The following is a 16,295-nucleotide window of genomic DNA, read 5'->3' on the forward strand; positions in this document are numbered from 1 at the left end:
GTCCAAGCATTTCTGTTTGGCTCCCGGACTTGGAGCACCACGTGCCCTCGGTGGTTACAAATGCAGCCAGAACTGCCCCTCCAAATTCTTGAGCATTTATATGTAAAACACTGAAAAACCGCTTTACTTTAGCACAATCACTTTGTCACATACCTCAAGATGAAGGTCAGGCAGTACCTGGGTGACAAGTGGATGCAGCAGACCATTTCATTATGTTACTCTGCTGCGTGGCAGGGCAGACTGAAGCTTGTGTTTCCCCTTGAAATCTTATGAACATAGCACACAGGTTTCTCTGAAGTCTCTTCTGTATCCCATCAAAACATAGTTTCTTTCACAGAATCAGAAGGTAGCTGAGGCTGGAAGAGGGCCCAGGAGGTCTCTAGTCCAAGCCCAGCTCATGCAGGGTTCCTTCTGAGATCATTTACTCATGGCTCTGTCTGTTTGGATCTGGAAAACCTCCAAGGGTGGAGGCTGCTAAACCTCTCCTGGCAGCCTTTCAGAGGGATAATAATGAGCAGTGCCGGCTGTCTGAGGCCATTCCAGGGTCAGTTTTCTCTTGCAGCCCAAAGACACCCCATTCCCTCTCCAGCCTGTAAGAAGTGAGGAAGTCCAGAGGACTAGCACATCCATTCTTCTTCTGGTACTGCAAGGGGAACACACAGCATTCATTTGAAATGTGCCTTTTCTCTTCACATTGCAGAGATAAAAAATGTGACCAGTGCAGGACTGGGAATGCTGTGTGTGAGCTGGCAAAGACTGGTCTGATGTTAATAATGGTCCCCAGTCTTGGGAAATAGGAGAGACATACTTCTGCAGGATTACCCATTGGTTTTATATGGTGTATTTTGTTGGAATCACCTGGAGAACATAATCTGAGCTTTAGAGAACGAAACTTCAAAATTGTGGTTAGAGTATAATTAAGCTGATTGATAGAAAATGTTGGGTTTGGAAGGAGTGGGAGGAATGTTCCTCCCTGAGGAAGACATTCTGGTGATATAACACATGAAAATGTCATTTTAGGTGGCTGGACGACTGCTCACATGTGTGCAAATCAATCAGCACACCTCTTCAGCCTGAGAAGGGCCTGCTGCTAGGAGCACCACTCCTGCTGGAGTAGGACTCAGTTCTCCAGGACAACAATGTGCCTTCACTGCCTTTCCCTAAAAAATTCACTTAAGTGAGGCTAGACCTTGCACTGCAGCACTGATCCCTGCATGCATAAGTAGCCATAAGACCACAAAGACAGCAGCACTAACTCCTATGCATAAATAGGAGTTTTGACTACTGAGTATGGGAGTCTGTGTCTCTGCTAGTATTGGCTCTGATTTCAATAAATAGAGGTGATCTGCCCTTTTCCTCTCCTGCTGGTTTTTAGTGATCCTCTACAACTTGAGAACCAACGTTTTTAATGCCATGTCCAGACTCAGCAATAGTTTGTCTGTATGCATCCTCCTTGCCAAATCTCCCTTGCAGATTTGATTACATAAAGCATCATTCATTTTCTGAACTAAACCTGCTCTGCTATCTGGTGCCATTCTAATACCACCCTGAACGGAAATGTAATTTAGTTGTATATTCAGTGACCTCTACATACTGCACACATCTCTTTGGTGAGAAAAATCATCTTCCTGTCTGTGAAATATGCCATGTAAATCCATTGTCTTAAGAGATGGAAAAGTATGAGTTATAAACCCATAAATTGATATAACCATGCATTCTAACTGGATACAAGGTCTTAGACAAAATGTCAGAGTTACTAGTTACTGATGCTTGTTTTGGGCCAGGATTCTCAATACTCCCTACTGGGCTTGGTGGAGTTACTGCAATAAAATCCATCAAAGCCAGGGTTGGGTTTTGGTCATTCCTAGTAATTGGGTTTTAGTTCCAGATCCACATCAGATCTGGGAGTTCACCTTTTGGCAGGAAGATTTTTGCACATTGTCCTGTTTCATTGTTCTTTGGACATGGACGTTGCAGAGAGGACTCCTCTGTTTCAGTCAAACTTACAGTTTGTGTCTCTTCATTCAAATAAATAAATAGATGGGTAAAAAGAATAGGAATATTATATGACAACATATTGCCCTTGGCTCACCCTGTCTCAGATGCTGTTTTCTCACTTGGGTTTTGGAAGGAAGCTGCCTTCTTCAAAACAACAGTGCTCCAAAAACACTGATGGATTTTGCTTGGAGCTCTGTTTGCTATTGCTGGCAACTCGGGCACACTGAGGCACAGACATCTCCCTGCTGGGAGTGGCAGGCAGCATGGCATGCACAGGTCCTGGGATTAGCCATGCTCAAAGGTGTGGTGAAGTTCCCAGCTGGAAGCCTGAGGCCAGGAGCTGTGACAGTCCTTGCAGAGGAACCACCCACCCACCACCAATGCAGTCTTGTGAGGTTCCTCTCTTCTCTGCTGGTCAGCTGCTCAGCTATTGCAAATTTGGGACATTTTTGCTTCTCTTCAAATTGATTTTCAGACAAAAGTGGCACTCAAAAATGTTCCTCCTGGAGCACCACCAGCAACAGCACATTCTCAAAAAACTAAGGAACCTCTCCCAGGATGATGGAGGTATTTCCAATGAGACAGAAGTTCATCTTGTCCTGCATACTCACTTCAGTAATAGCACATGCAACACTGAGGTCACTGTTGGAAGGGCAGGAATGCTCTGTACAATGGCAGCTATACCATGTTCCCCACAGTGTGCCACTGTTTCTGTTTCAGCTGTGCTCTGCTTCCAAACTAACTCATAAAGTTTCTCTGAGCTATAATAGGAGACATCATATATGAAGAAATTTACATGCAGGTTTAAGACTAAGTCCCATTTTCAAAACTGATTAATGCAGGTAGTTGTCTCTATCTTATTTTCTTCTAACACGCCTTAAATACAGAAAAGATGCCATAAAATGCTTGTATTCCAAAGCACACATCTCTGAACTGTGAAACTAGGAATTCTCAGAATTTTTAAAGTTGAATATTTGTCATCAACAACAGCCTGAGTTTCCACATTTCTGGTTAACAGATCATTTAAAAATATCTGCACACACTGAACAGGTCCAGTCTGTGTTCTGCCTAGCTCTGTGGGGCAGGCTCTGTGCAATCAATCCAGAAAGGGACAGGCTGCAAAAAGCAGGCCAAAGTGAAGGAATAAAAATGAAGACAAACTGGGGGCCCACCGAGCAAGGCAAAGAAGCTCAACTGCACCGAGCTAACCTATTACATGCTGGAATTGGCTGATTCTGCACACAGTGCTGCAGCTATGCTCTTTTCAGTTTGATGCTGAATTCCCTGTGACAGAACAAACTCAGATCAGCCCAAACCATACTTGTAAATGAGCTTTTCTCCTCATGGCCCAGCTCTGTGGGCACCCCAGCGCTGGCAGCTCCAGCCTCTCCTCCCTTTCTCCCCCACAGCTGGGCTGCCTTGCAGAGCAGGCAGGCAGCTGCTCCTCAGGGAGAAGCGCTGTCAGGATAAATATTTGAGCAGGGCAGCTAATCCTGCATGTCAGGAGACATGTGAATGTCCGCTGACGCTTGTGCAGTTCTCAAAGGGTTTCCATTGTTAGTTATAGGAGGAAATAGTAGAGCAGCTTCCCAAGCTCCTGAACTATTTACACATGTAGTTTGTGTGCCAGCTAAAAAACATTCCTGATGGAAATGAAAATAAGGTCCTAGTCAATGTCCTGCCCAAACCTTCCTTGAGGGTAAGGCATGGGAAAGACACAAAAAAAGAGTTGTATTTTTTTCCCAAGCCATCAGTGGGGGTTTTTTTGTATTTTATTTTATTCACAGTACATACTTTATTAACCTTAAAAAAAAATCCCACATAAATACTAATGCATTCACATTGCTACCTCTGGATTTATTTTGGCACCGAAACACAAACTCATCTCTTTGGTCTCTACAGGAAAAGTATATGATGCTCTCTACAGACCCAGAAACACATGTGAATTGTAGGGCACTGGCCAGACCTGGTGCCCATTTTTCATGCCAAGTGTCTCAGGAAGTGAAACAGCTAGAAAGGGGAAGGGAGGCTATGCCTGCTCCTCTCCCTGCTGGTGGTATCATCTCTACTTCTTTCTCTTCATGAATGAAGAAGGTCACCACCACATCCCTCCTCCTGCACACAAGGAAGCTGCTCCGAGTTTCAGGGCTGAAAGGATTTATTCCTTCATTCAACAGGTACGTTAAAAATAGCAGAAGCTGGGGTACCAGTGGTGGAGAGTCCAAAGAGCAAATGCTGGGCAGGCACAGCAGATCTGGCCAGGGTCCAGGGTTCACAAAGATGGTAACAACAGCCCATGTTCAGGTGCTTGAATGGGAAGATTTTGGAAAGGGCATAAGAGAGTTCTTATCTCAGCCCTCAGGCTATGTCTTCCAGGGTCTACAAAACAATGAATTATCCAAGAGAAAAGAAGCCCACACCTGTTTATGACAAGGGTATGGAAATGACAGGTATGAAATTTCTTGATTTTTCTACTTTAGAATCTCACCTCAGCGTATTTGTATCAAAGTTAAAAACCTATGGGAAACTCAGCCTTCACACTTTTTTTTTTTTTTTCATTTTCCTTTAGAGAAAAGGCATCAAAATCTACAAACATCCAATCAAAACTCCACATCAATTCAAAAGAGGGGTTGCAATCTTGCCCAGCTTGCAGTAAAATGCAGCTGAGTTGTGTTGGGTTGACCCAACTACTATTCAGTTGTACAGTTATCCTTCCTCTTGCATGCCTACTGCAGAATTCCCTGTAAATCATCAGGGGAAAAGCAAACACCTCTGTTGCACAACTATGTCCATTTACTTTATCCAAATACTTTGGTCCAAATAATGTGTTCACCATCATGATGGAAGAGAAGGAATCAGCTGGTGACTTGTCCAAGTCTCATTTGCCATGTGGGTGGAAGGGTAAGGGTAGGAAAAAAAAACAGGAAGGGGTTAAGTCAGAAGTCTCCTGGTGAATGATTGCACCTGAATCAGACATTTCCGATGCAGAAAAGCCTACAGGACAGTTCAAACAAGAGTATAATGTGCCTGGGATCCAAGGTTTTCAGTACTGTTTTGCTTAAAGGGTTATTTCATTTGCATTTTCTATAAATCTGTCATGACCTATTGAGAGCTACAAAACTCTCCATATTTATTTTGCAAAAGTTGCACCTCAAAGATATCACCTTATGGATTTTTGCCTCATTACAATTCTGTCTCCCCATGTGGTAGGGGACATGGTGCTGACTCCAAGTGGGACAATGCAGTGGCAGAAAGCAAAACCAAGGAAATCTAAATGGGAGAGAGAAACAGAAGGTTTAGTGCTGCTGGAGCCTGATCATTCATGAGGCAGGTGTTCCCTTGTAGGGGGATAGAATATAAGAAAATAGATACTGTAGAAAGTAATCTTACCCCTAAGGAGTTGCAGCTGGGCCAATTATCAAAGATTAGGAGCAGGCCTGAGTTTACCAGGCCACAGCTGTAACCAGTGAGAGGAAGAGTGCTATAAAAGAATGGCTGGCTGGTTGAGAGGGGAACTGGAGTCAGTTGGCTGCTTTGTGAGGAAGAAAGAGTCAGTGCTCTGAAGAGTTGCCCATGAGAAAACATCAGGAAGGCATGAAACTTTTGTGATAAGAAGACAACAGTATGGAACCCCTGCAATAAGATGACAACATTGCCTCATCACTGCTCTGGCCTCCTGCCTAGGAGACCTCAGCTACAGCTGAGGGGTGCAGGCACTGCACCTAATACCTCATCCTGCCATTCCTGCTGACCAGTTACCAGAGGAAAGACACCCTGGAGTACCTGGGCAGACATCCAGGAGGCTTCTGAATAAACCAGGCATGGCTAATTAGGAAAAAGGAAGAAAACCTTCCCCATATAATTTAAAGCAAGAAAGCTATTAGGGTTTTCTTTTATATATTCTCAATAATGCATCTATCCCTCCACCCTTTGCCTTTGTAGATCTCTTTCAGACCACCTTAAATTCACTGGAGAAATGCTCAGTCTTGCATTAGGTACAGCCCTGCCATCTGTCAGATTTTTTTTCTTTAAACACTTGTTTAATATCAGGGGGAAAAATTGCAGCAGTGTCTTGGTTTTTTATTTCAGTCAAATACATGTTTGCTCTCCTAAATGAGTTCAGAAACAAGCAGTAACCCTGACATTTCCTGGGGAATCCAATTCATCTGGGATCTCATCCAGACATCCCAAAGGTTGGATTCCTGCCTCAGAGCCTGTCTCACCAAAACTGTAAACCAGCTTCAGTGATGGCAACATCCCCCTTCTGTGGGCATCTTCATGCCTGAAAAGGCAAAGGTTCATTTTAAGGGAAAAACGTTGGGGTTTTTTCTCATAAGACTAACAGGTCACGCATGTTTATCTATACTCCAGACTCTCAGAGGGAAGGCTACCAAGGGAACAAGAGACCCTTTAACCAAAGAAAGAGAAGGGATAGGAAGACACAACAATGGGAACCTCAAGCCAGACAAATTCTTGTATTTAACAACATGAACTCCAACACAATATATGGAGGCATGTGGCAGTTCCCTGCCTTTGTTTTAGGTGAGATTCCCTTAAGTGTCCTCCAGTGGGGACAGGTACATGTAGCTAGGATCCCTTTCTGTTTCTGGAGAACCACAAGTACTTTCATGGTGCAGATAATTTCTTCTTACAGACACTTCCTCTTCAGGCTGAAATGAATTGCATCTGTTTGAGTATCTCTGTATCTTTTTGTCTCTGGTGACCATGCTGGGATCTTGGGGTGACATCTGATGGGCCAAGTGTGAGTTTTCTGTGTCGGAATTTCTCTGGCACAACTACTTGAATGAAACAAGTAATTGTTCCCAAAGCTTAGATGACCAGGTATGGTGTAAAACTTAATGCTTAGACATGCTCAGATGACCCCACAGTCCCTTCTGGCCTTCTCTCTGAGTTTCTGGGGCTGGCACCACAGCAGAGCCATTAGCATGGCATAGGCAGTCAGGACCAGCCCATGATCCAGATGCCTCTGAAAAGTGCCTTTGGTTCCCTGCATCATATTAGGGGCAATGAGAGAGGACAGCCCTTTGCCCCAGAGTCAAGTCACAGAAGAAATTCCCCACCAGCAACCATTGACTTGCCAGCTCTGCCCAGCACAGCACCCTCTACCAGCTTCTTCCTTTCAATATGAAGAGGGCTTCAACAAAAAAAAAAAATAAAAAAATAAAAGAGACTCACTAGAGCACCTCTGAGCATGGAGAATTCATTCATTGTCTCTGTTCTGATTCACTGTTCTGAAGATGTTGAATATGCTCACATTACTCATTCACTCTGAACAGAAGAAATGAATGCTCTGGCTTCTGTTTCCAAACACTTAAGCTACATTCAACAGAAAAAAAGCCCCAGTTGGCTTTTGTTGAGAGACCCAGGTAAGGTTAAATAAACTGGCACCTGGATTTTTTTTCCTTATGAAACTATAATAACAACTAGGTTGTTGTCATTATATTGCTGTCTCCTTAGTGCAAGAGTTTTGTACCTCCTTGATGTTTCTCATAGGCAGGTCCTTCAAGCACTGCCTCTTTCTTGTCCTCACAGCAGCCAACTGACTCCAGTTCCCACCAATCCACTCTTTTATAACACTCTTCTTCTTATTGGCTACAGCTGTGGCCTGTTAAAGTCAGGCCTGCTCCTAATCTTTTATAATTAACCCAGCTACAACTCTTTAGGGGGTAAGATTACTTTCTATGCTACTTTTATTTACTTATATTCTATCCCCCTACAAAGGTGGTATTTAGAAACTGCTTATTTGAGGTGCTGTTGCAACTGTGGACAATGGCAGATGTTCCCTGAAACATGCTGTTTGGAAGAAGGATATTTAGAACAGTTGCTATATTTATGGTGGGGAGCTTGCATTGTGCCTCCAATAGTCTTGTCCAGTTTCGTACAGTAACTCTTACTGCTGTGTCAAAACACAGGCAAATTTCCTCTCTGAAAGCCAGCAGGCAGATAAAGGAAACAACTGCAAATAATGCTGTGGAGTTTCTACACTGACACAGAAACAACAGGAAAAAGCTCATATCTAATCTGTACTTGTCAGGTTTTCCCGCCCTCCAGAAGTTCTTCCCCACAGTGGACTCAGACTAACTCAAAACCTTTCAGAGGACTTAGTCCTGCCCCAACTGCAGCTGGATCCTGACAAAAACAATGGAGAACCGAGGCAAGAAAGCTTCCCTGAGTCATGTATCTGATTCAAGGCAAGGTCACAGTGTGCTGGGAGGCAGCCCGGGGTGCACACGCATGGATGAGTGGCACTGCCGACACCCAGCCTGGCTTATGATGACAGCAGAGAGAAGGTGACATTAAATGGACTGCAGAACTCACGCTCCAGACCTTTGCCATGGGCAAATGCACTCCCACAGACATAGCCCAGAGGATGTAACTGCAGTGGTACAGAAGGGTAAAGCTCAGCTGTCAATTAAAATCTCAGCAAAGGTCTCACTCAGCACCCACGTTGCTCATACACACGTACGGGCAGCCTGAACTTTGCCCAGACGGAGAGGAGGCTGGAGGGGAGGACAAAAAGACACCACTTCAGGCAGGGTGGCCACACCATCTCAATTTAGCAGCTCACATATGGATTGTAACACCTCAGCTCCGTGCATAGCCCATGTAGTCTTCAGGCATCTTCAGAGCAATGAACCAAGCTCAGCCTTTCCTCAGTGATGCTGAACCTCCAGCTGCTCACACTCTCCCAAGCAAACAGGGTCTGGCACCCTTTGCAGGAGTTAGGGTACAGACACAGATCCAGTTTTGGGGGGAAGTGAATTTACTAGTAGAGATATGAGCAGTGCTGTGCCTGCAGCCCTCAGGGCCAGGTAATGATCTCTGCTCTGTTTTATTATAGTGGGGAGGCAGCCTCTGGGTCTAAAATGTACCTGGTCGTTTTTTCCATGTACCTTCTTCTAACAGGATGCAGAGTGCAGTTGCCTATTATGCATTAAATCAGGAAATTACTATCATTAAAAATCACTTTATTCAATCAGTTTTATAGTCATCTGGCAGTTGCCAACTTTTGTTCTCAACTGCACACTGAGACTGTGTGACAACGTGACTGTCAGCCCTTTGTAGGTCTCTTGAAAATACCCAAGTACACCTTTAAAATATCTGCCTGGGGTCCTGCAAACAGAGTTGCCATGGCAGCATGAAAATCTGGCCCAGCAGAATATCTTTGCTTGCCTTTCCAAATGTGACAAACCATTCAGAGCATCCAATGGATACTTCTTTAAAACAAACTGGGCTTAAAGAAAACCTGGTTTGTCCCTCTCTCTTAAAACAACAACCTGAGACCTAAAATCAGTAGTCACATAAGAAAAGGGGGAGGCCAGTGGCGTGAGAGGCCTGATAGGATGTGAAACCTGCGTAAGCCTGTCCTGAGATCAGAGCAAGCCCCCAGCAATGAGAAGACAGACATGTTGCTGTTGGTGGCTAGAGCAGCCCTCAGCACAGCAGTGTCTCAGCTCTCCCCTTGCCTTCTGCAGATGTCTGTCACAGTAGCAATTACTGCTGTTGAAAATACCTGCCTTTATTCTCCTTCCTTCCTTCCTGGCTTTCCTTCTGACAGGATAAACTGCTGCGCTCGGAAAGTAAACAGCTTTTGCAGTTCTATCAGTGCTGCTATAAAACGTTTGGAAAAAATGCACACAATGCAGAAAATACTGAACAGCAGTTGTTATATTTTCATCATGCCATAGGGGTGCCCAATATTTAACTGGTGTTACAAGCTGAGAGTACCTTCCCTCCAGGACCCCAGGCCTCAGTCCTTCAAAGGCTTCAGGATGTGCTTTCATCCGACCAGTGCAGTTGCACTGAGGGACTATTTGATGTGCATAAAGGTTTGTGCCTAAGTATTTGCAGGGCGGGGGCCTGACCTATGAGCACAGAACATTGGAGAAAACTACAAGGAGTAGTAGATCAGTTTAATCTTGATTGGATGAAATCAAAGCTGAGGCACTCAGCAGCGCCAAAAGCCATTTAGGATTAGTAACTTCTGACCCTTTGAGAGGGAAATACAGAAGTTCTTCTTAAATGCTCAGACTAATTGAGTCCCATCAAGGCCTCAGGCATACAAACATCCTCAGCTCTATCAGGTTGCTCACATTATGTGTCCAGCTGTACAGTCATGAACACAGCGAGTAACAAAGAGAATCCCTCCTGATTTATTCTCTGTCACTTGACCTATAATTTACAATGTCAGAGATCCCTACATCTTTATATGCTACCTCACCCAACACAGAGCTTTATTTTGAGCCAGATGCCTCCAGAACTGAGTGCAGAATCTTCCTGTTGACCTACAGCATTTCTGCCTGCAGATTGTCCAGTGTGGATTTGAGGAACCCCTTCTCCTGTGTAAACAAGTCCAATGCATATCCCCAGCCTGTCTGAATCTGAAGTTCAACCGCTTGACTATCTTGCTTCTTTTAAATAATGACCCTTTAAAAGTCTTCTTTGAATGTATCCCAGGCATTTATTTGTAGGCCATAAAGAACTCCCACATTCATCTTCTCTTGTGCAGGCTACAGGACTTGTTGTATCTTTTTCTATATTGGCCTTCTCCTTTTCTCTATCAGCCTTTTCATCTTCGTTTTGTACTTTGGCTCACCCCCAATGTCTGATGGAGCTCCTGCTAGTGCAAGTTCCAGGGAACAGCACTGTGCAGGGTGAGTCCCTTTGGTCCAGATTCCCTCAGGCACCAATTCTCATAAGTGACCCCTTGTTCCCAGCATGGATTGTGCCCATCAGCAGCACAACAGAATAAGGGATAAACTAAGCTGCAGCTTTTCTCTGGGTGCTGTGTGCCCTCTAAGTGATCTCTTTATAAAGGGTGGGAGGGAAGAAAGGAGGAATAAAAACATATCTGGGTCATATCTTCTTTGTTTGGGTTTTATTGCCCCTCCTTTCACTTAGAACATGTCACTAATTTAGAAGCCCTATAGTGGAGTGCTCTTGTTGACAGTCAGGGTCAGAGCAACACAAATTGGAAAAACCATAACAGAACAAAAGCTTTTACAGATTTTCTACAAACTCAACTGCCATTCCCAGCCAAGAGCAGCTGCTACCCAGCAGCCCAGAGCAGAAGCACCCCCTGGGATGGCCTGAGTGCCTCTGTCCCCATTGTCACCCCCTGCCAGCCTCAGCAGAGGCTGGCCTTGGCTTAGGAGGCAGAGACAGTGCTTACAAAGGAGCTGGTCACTTATTCGTGGGTTGGGGTGTTTCAGACTTACTGTTGATTAGGTAAGCCAGTCTCTCTTGAAATTGAGGGAGGAGTTGCAGCATTAATAAAAGAAAATAAGGAGAAGCAATGAACCAGACCAACATGGGTACCTGCATGCCCAGCAGCCCCAAGGGAGGCTGTTCAGGGGTGTCTCCACTGGCCATGGCCACTTGGAGAGCTGGGCTTGACTTGACTGTCAGCTGCAGTGTCTCCTGGTTTTGCCCAGGCTACTGTAGACAGCTGCCTTGGTGAGGCTGGCAGGAGACTACAAGGCCTTGCTCCTGAGGCTGTCTGCTTTGTCTGAGTGTGGGTGGCAGCACACGCTGTTTCACAATTATTGCTCTCCTTTACAGAGGGGCAGGAGGAGAGTTTGTGCTGAATTTTGTAGTGGGGAAAGACTGAATGTTTCACAGTCCCCTTTGTGTCCTGCCAAGGTCTTAAACATCAAAGAAATCCTTATTTCTACAGAAAGCAGAATATCTGGTGGGAGATAGGAGAGAGTAATTGCCCCACACCCAGCAAGCAAGTCCAGCAGATCCAACATTTCTCACCACTTGGGTTATTAATGTAATTTTGGAAGTGTCAAGCAGAGCACTGTGGCAAAGCCTATATCCTGATAATCAGGAAAAAACCCACAGAAAATGTGAAAGTGGCTTTGCTGTGATATTCCTGGATGGCTACAGCTCTGAGAGGCAACCACTGAAGAGTTCTTTTTATAGCAACAACAGCTCTAGTGTCACCTAATGGGGACTGAGAATTTGGGTCATAAGCTGGAGCTTTTGCAAAGGGACTTTTCCAAAGGTGGCTCTGCTCTGTGCAACACTGCACACTGAGCATCAGCAGGTGGAAGAGGAGGGGAGAGGGAGAGGGAGAGGGAGAGGGAGAGGGAGAGGGAGAGGGAGAGGGAGAGGGAGAGGGAGAGGGAGAGGGAGAGGGAGAGGGAGAGGGAGAGGGAGAGGGAGAGGGAGAGGGAGAGGAGCTCTGGGCAGGCAGTGCTGCAGTGTCTGTACTGAGGGGGCCCAGGACACAAACCAAGGCTTCAGGCAGCTGCCAGTGGCAATTTATAGAAGAGAAGTACACACTACCCATGATTTAGCAGCTTACTTTGTCAGAGGAAAGCAGGGAATGATTATGGTATTTGCCCCAGAGACACGTTTCAAAAGCTGAGTAAGTAAAGAGGAAGGCATAAGCAAAATTTGTTGTGAGACAAGAAATATTAATAATGAATGGACGCTTTCCAGAGTGGAAATAGGTTACTAAAACAGGCTGCTCCTCTGACCAGTGGCAATTTGGGAAAAGATTCAGAGAGCAATGTGTTAATTTGGCTAAGAATAGAAATACAGAATCACAGAATCACAAGGTTGGGAGAGACCTTCAAGATCATTGAGTCCAGACTGTTCCCTGACACCTCAACTAAACCATGGCACCAAGTGCCACATCCAGTCTTTTTTCAAACACCAGGGATGGTGACTCCACCACCTCCCTGGGCAGACCATTCCAGTTCTTTATCACCCTTTCTGTGAAAAACATTTTCCTCATATCCAACCTATATTATATACATTTAATTTAAACACAGCTATAACGTGCCACAGAAGCTCCAGATGACTCTCTACAGTGACCATCACTGGGGTTTCAAAAGAAAAAAGTTTTGAGACTTAGGAGATATTTTGTGATACAACACTCCTGGTTATCCCTGCGGGCTTTTGGGGGAGGGTCCTCTGTCCTCCCTCTTCACAACAGCTGCACAGAAAAGGTTTGGGTTGTGCAGCAGCAGCTGCATTTCAGGAATCACATCAAACAGCACAGTGTTGTAGAAAAAATGGACAGTAAAAAAAGCCCAATTTCTTTCATCTGAGAAACTATCCAAATTTCACTCCATAACAAATCTGGGCCAAGGCATGACCTCTGCTCACAATGAAGGGGCAGCAGCCGGGTTAGATACCCCAACCTACCTTTTCATCTGAGGCTGAAGGACACCAGCTCTCTGCCACAAAAGAACAACAAAACTCCACAATTTGCCTGGAAAAACTAAAGATTTGGGCCCAGGGCCATATTTTCTTGGAGCATCAACTGAGTATCCATAACTGTCCCCAGCACAAGGAGTGGTGCCATGTTGACACACAGGGAAGAAAGAGCTCATCCTCCCAAATGTGAGCTGATACTCCTAAATTAACACACTCAACAACCATGCCACAAACCTCAAAACTCATAAAGTTGTTTTGAAAAGCACATGATTTTTTAAAATGAACATTTTTATTATTTTTCTGTTTACTCAGTCTCTAGACTTCTGGTCCCTGAGGTTAGCTCTGCAGCCAAAGGGCTACAAACTTTTTCCAAAACTGAAAGCCTGGTTTGCCAAGGAATTGTTTAGTCACACAAACTGAGACTGTAAGGAAAAAACACCAGAGATCACAAGACTCCTGATAATTTTCTGGACTTGTCATCACACATGATTTGTCATGGAAGCTTGTGGAGAACGATGGTTTAAAAATCCTCTGAAATGCTCTGGTTTTATGGAAACTCCTGAAGAACTAAATACTGGGTTTCCTTTTTAACTTTTTCTTTTATTTTTCCTTTTTTCTTCTGTTTTTTCCTTTTTTCTTTTGTGGGGTTTGATTTATTTTTTTTACAGGGGATGGGGAATGTTCTTCTGTTTGTTTGTTTGGTGGTGGGTTTTTTTATTTTGTTTTTGGGAGGGGTTTTTTGGTGTGGGATTGGATTTTTTGACTAGTGCGGTACTTTTAGTGGTTTTATACTTAATATTTCAGAATGTATGTAAGGGAGCATTCAGAAAAAAAAACAGATTTATGTCCATCCAGCTGGATTCAGCTGGGAAACATTGACTCCTCTCTTCAGCACATTCCCTTGTTCAGATTTTCTAATAACAGAAGAGAGAAGTAAATACTTCTTTTATTTAGCAACAGGACAGAGAGAAATGGAATTAAATGCGTAATACATGAAAAAATCAGTTTGTAAAATAGGTTAAAAGAAATTTTTTGTCAAATTTTATAATTTGTAATCCCACACACAGTTCTGTTAACCTGCCAGTGGGTTAACAGTTACTTTAATTAAAAATGAGAAGCAGCAAAACATTTTATTTCTTTGTGTTTTGTCTGTTTGTACTGTCAGTAAGATAACAAAGAGGAGTAGCTAGCTATCAGAATTAAACACCCTCTTTTCCAAAGTCTACATGGTGCCAGGCACTAAAAGAGGGATTTTTACAGCTGTGGAGTTTCTGTGTCTGTCACCAGAAGGCATTTCATGCTGGGGTGTGCTGAGAGAAAGGCAAAAGGCTCAGTGATCCCAATGCCTTTCTGCACCCTGAAATTTCTGCCTGCAACCAGTGCCATTGCCCTGTAACATCAATAAAGCCACAACCACACCAGGTCTCTCCCCTCCTGATTCCTCCCAAGCTTAGCAAATAAACTTCCTGTGGCACTTGCTGAACTACAGACAAACACACTTCTCAGCAGCATGACTGTGAAAGCTGCAGTCCCTCTTCTCCTCACCACATGTGTGTGAGGAAGCTCAGTTAATGTGCGAAGCCTTAGCACCGAAATGAAATTCTGATTTTATTGTAACACACTAGCTCGACAGTCTCTCACTAAATGAATTAAAAGCTCCACAATACCTGTCCTCCCAACCTCACTTGCCACTCCCTCAAGGTTAAATAGCTCACACTGCACTGCTGTCTCCACTACTTGCACAGAATTATATTTTCTGTGTAAGTTTGTGCGTGTTCCCCATCTCACAGCAATTCATATGGACACACTCAGGTGGCATACTCCTGTGCCAGCCTTTGGAAATTGTCTGTTTTCTGTGAGATTAATTTCTTCCCTCCTAATTAAAAGAATTGCTCAAATTTGGCAAAATTAATTGAATATACTATTAGCTAATTTATTTTTAGTTAGACCTAAGGGAAAATCCAATTATAGATGACAAAGTTCTGCAGTGGATCTCCATCTTCTCCTTCCCCCTCAAGAAACGATTTCTGATGAGCCAAATCCTGCTAACATTTCCTACCTCCAGTACACCACTACCCCTGCAGGCTGTCTGGAGAGCTACTTGTGACCAGGCTACAAACCAGGGTGACCCCAAGGACCTGCAGTCTGGGTGCTGAGGTGGCTCTGAGGGATGGCAGCCCCCTCCACCTGCCTGCATTCTGCAGAAAATCAGGCAGTACCCATTTTCTGTAGCTGCAATGTCTGCCCCCACTGGTGCCCAGATAGGAATTTAAAATAATTGCCTGATGGTTAAATTGAATATTTGCTTAGGAAAAATATCTTTGAGGGCAAATATTTCTTTGAAGAATAAAGGGTATTGTGTGACGGTGTTTACAGGGGTTTTCAGGTGAGGGAAGAGACGGGAATGTTGACTCCATGTTCAGAAGGCTTGATTTATTATTTTATGATATATATTACATTAAAACTATACTAAAAAGAATAGAAGGAAAAGTTCCATCTCAGAAGGCTAGCTAAGGTAAGAATAGAAAGGAATGAATAATAAAGATTTGTGTCTCAGACAGAGAGTCCAAGCTAACTGGGCTGTGGTTGGCCATTAATTCTAAACATCCAAGATGGGCCAATCACAGATGCACCTGTTGCATTCCACAGCAGCAGATAACCATTGTTTACATTTTGTTCCTGAAGCCTCTCAGCTTCTCAGGAAGAAAAAATCCCAAGAAAAGGATTTTCATGAAAAGATGTCTGCGACAGAATTGCAGTTCTTCAGCCTAATGCTTCATAGTTATGCACCTCAATGGCTTTTAGACACCTGGTATTTCTCAGCTGAAGCTCTCCTGATGGTGCACTGACAGTTTCCCCAGGCAGAGCTTTTGTCCTGGTGGAAAGGAGCAATAGTGCAGCACTGGCTGGCAGGCTCTGCTGGGAGTGCTCTGAGGAGTACAGTGGATGGAGAGCAAGCACACACACTGAAACTGCCCAGCTGAAAGATCACAACAGCTCCATTTTACCAGGCAGGGACATGATTCTCCCCTCACAAATAAGAAGAAGGTGAAATTAAAAAATAAAAATAACCCAGTTCTGTGCTAACATTCACCTGAGAGGCA

General features: G+C 44.2%; 1 long non-coding RNA gene across 1 annotated transcript; it reads right to left on the reverse strand.

Annotated features, from left to right (window-relative positions):
- Nucleotides 1-6,453: 6,453 nt before the first annotated feature.
- Nucleotides 6,454-7,542, reverse strand: LOC132071633 (uncharacterized). Its single transcript, XR_009418157.1, has 3 exons — nucleotides 7,493-7,542; nucleotides 7,195-7,335; nucleotides 6,454-6,668 (listed from the first exon to the last, which is right to left on the reverse strand). It is a non-coding gene; the product is annotated as an uncharacterized LOC132071633 (long non-coding RNA).
- Between the last annotated feature and the right edge of the window lie 8,753 nt (nucleotides 7,543-16,295).

Source organism: Ammospiza nelsoni, chromosome 3 (genome assembly GCF_027579445.1).
Source record: "Ammospiza nelsoni isolate bAmmNel1 chromosome 3, bAmmNel1.pri, whole genome shotgun sequence".
Lineage (NCBI taxonomy): Eukaryota > Metazoa > Chordata > Aves > Passeriformes > Passerellidae > Ammospiza > Ammospiza nelsoni.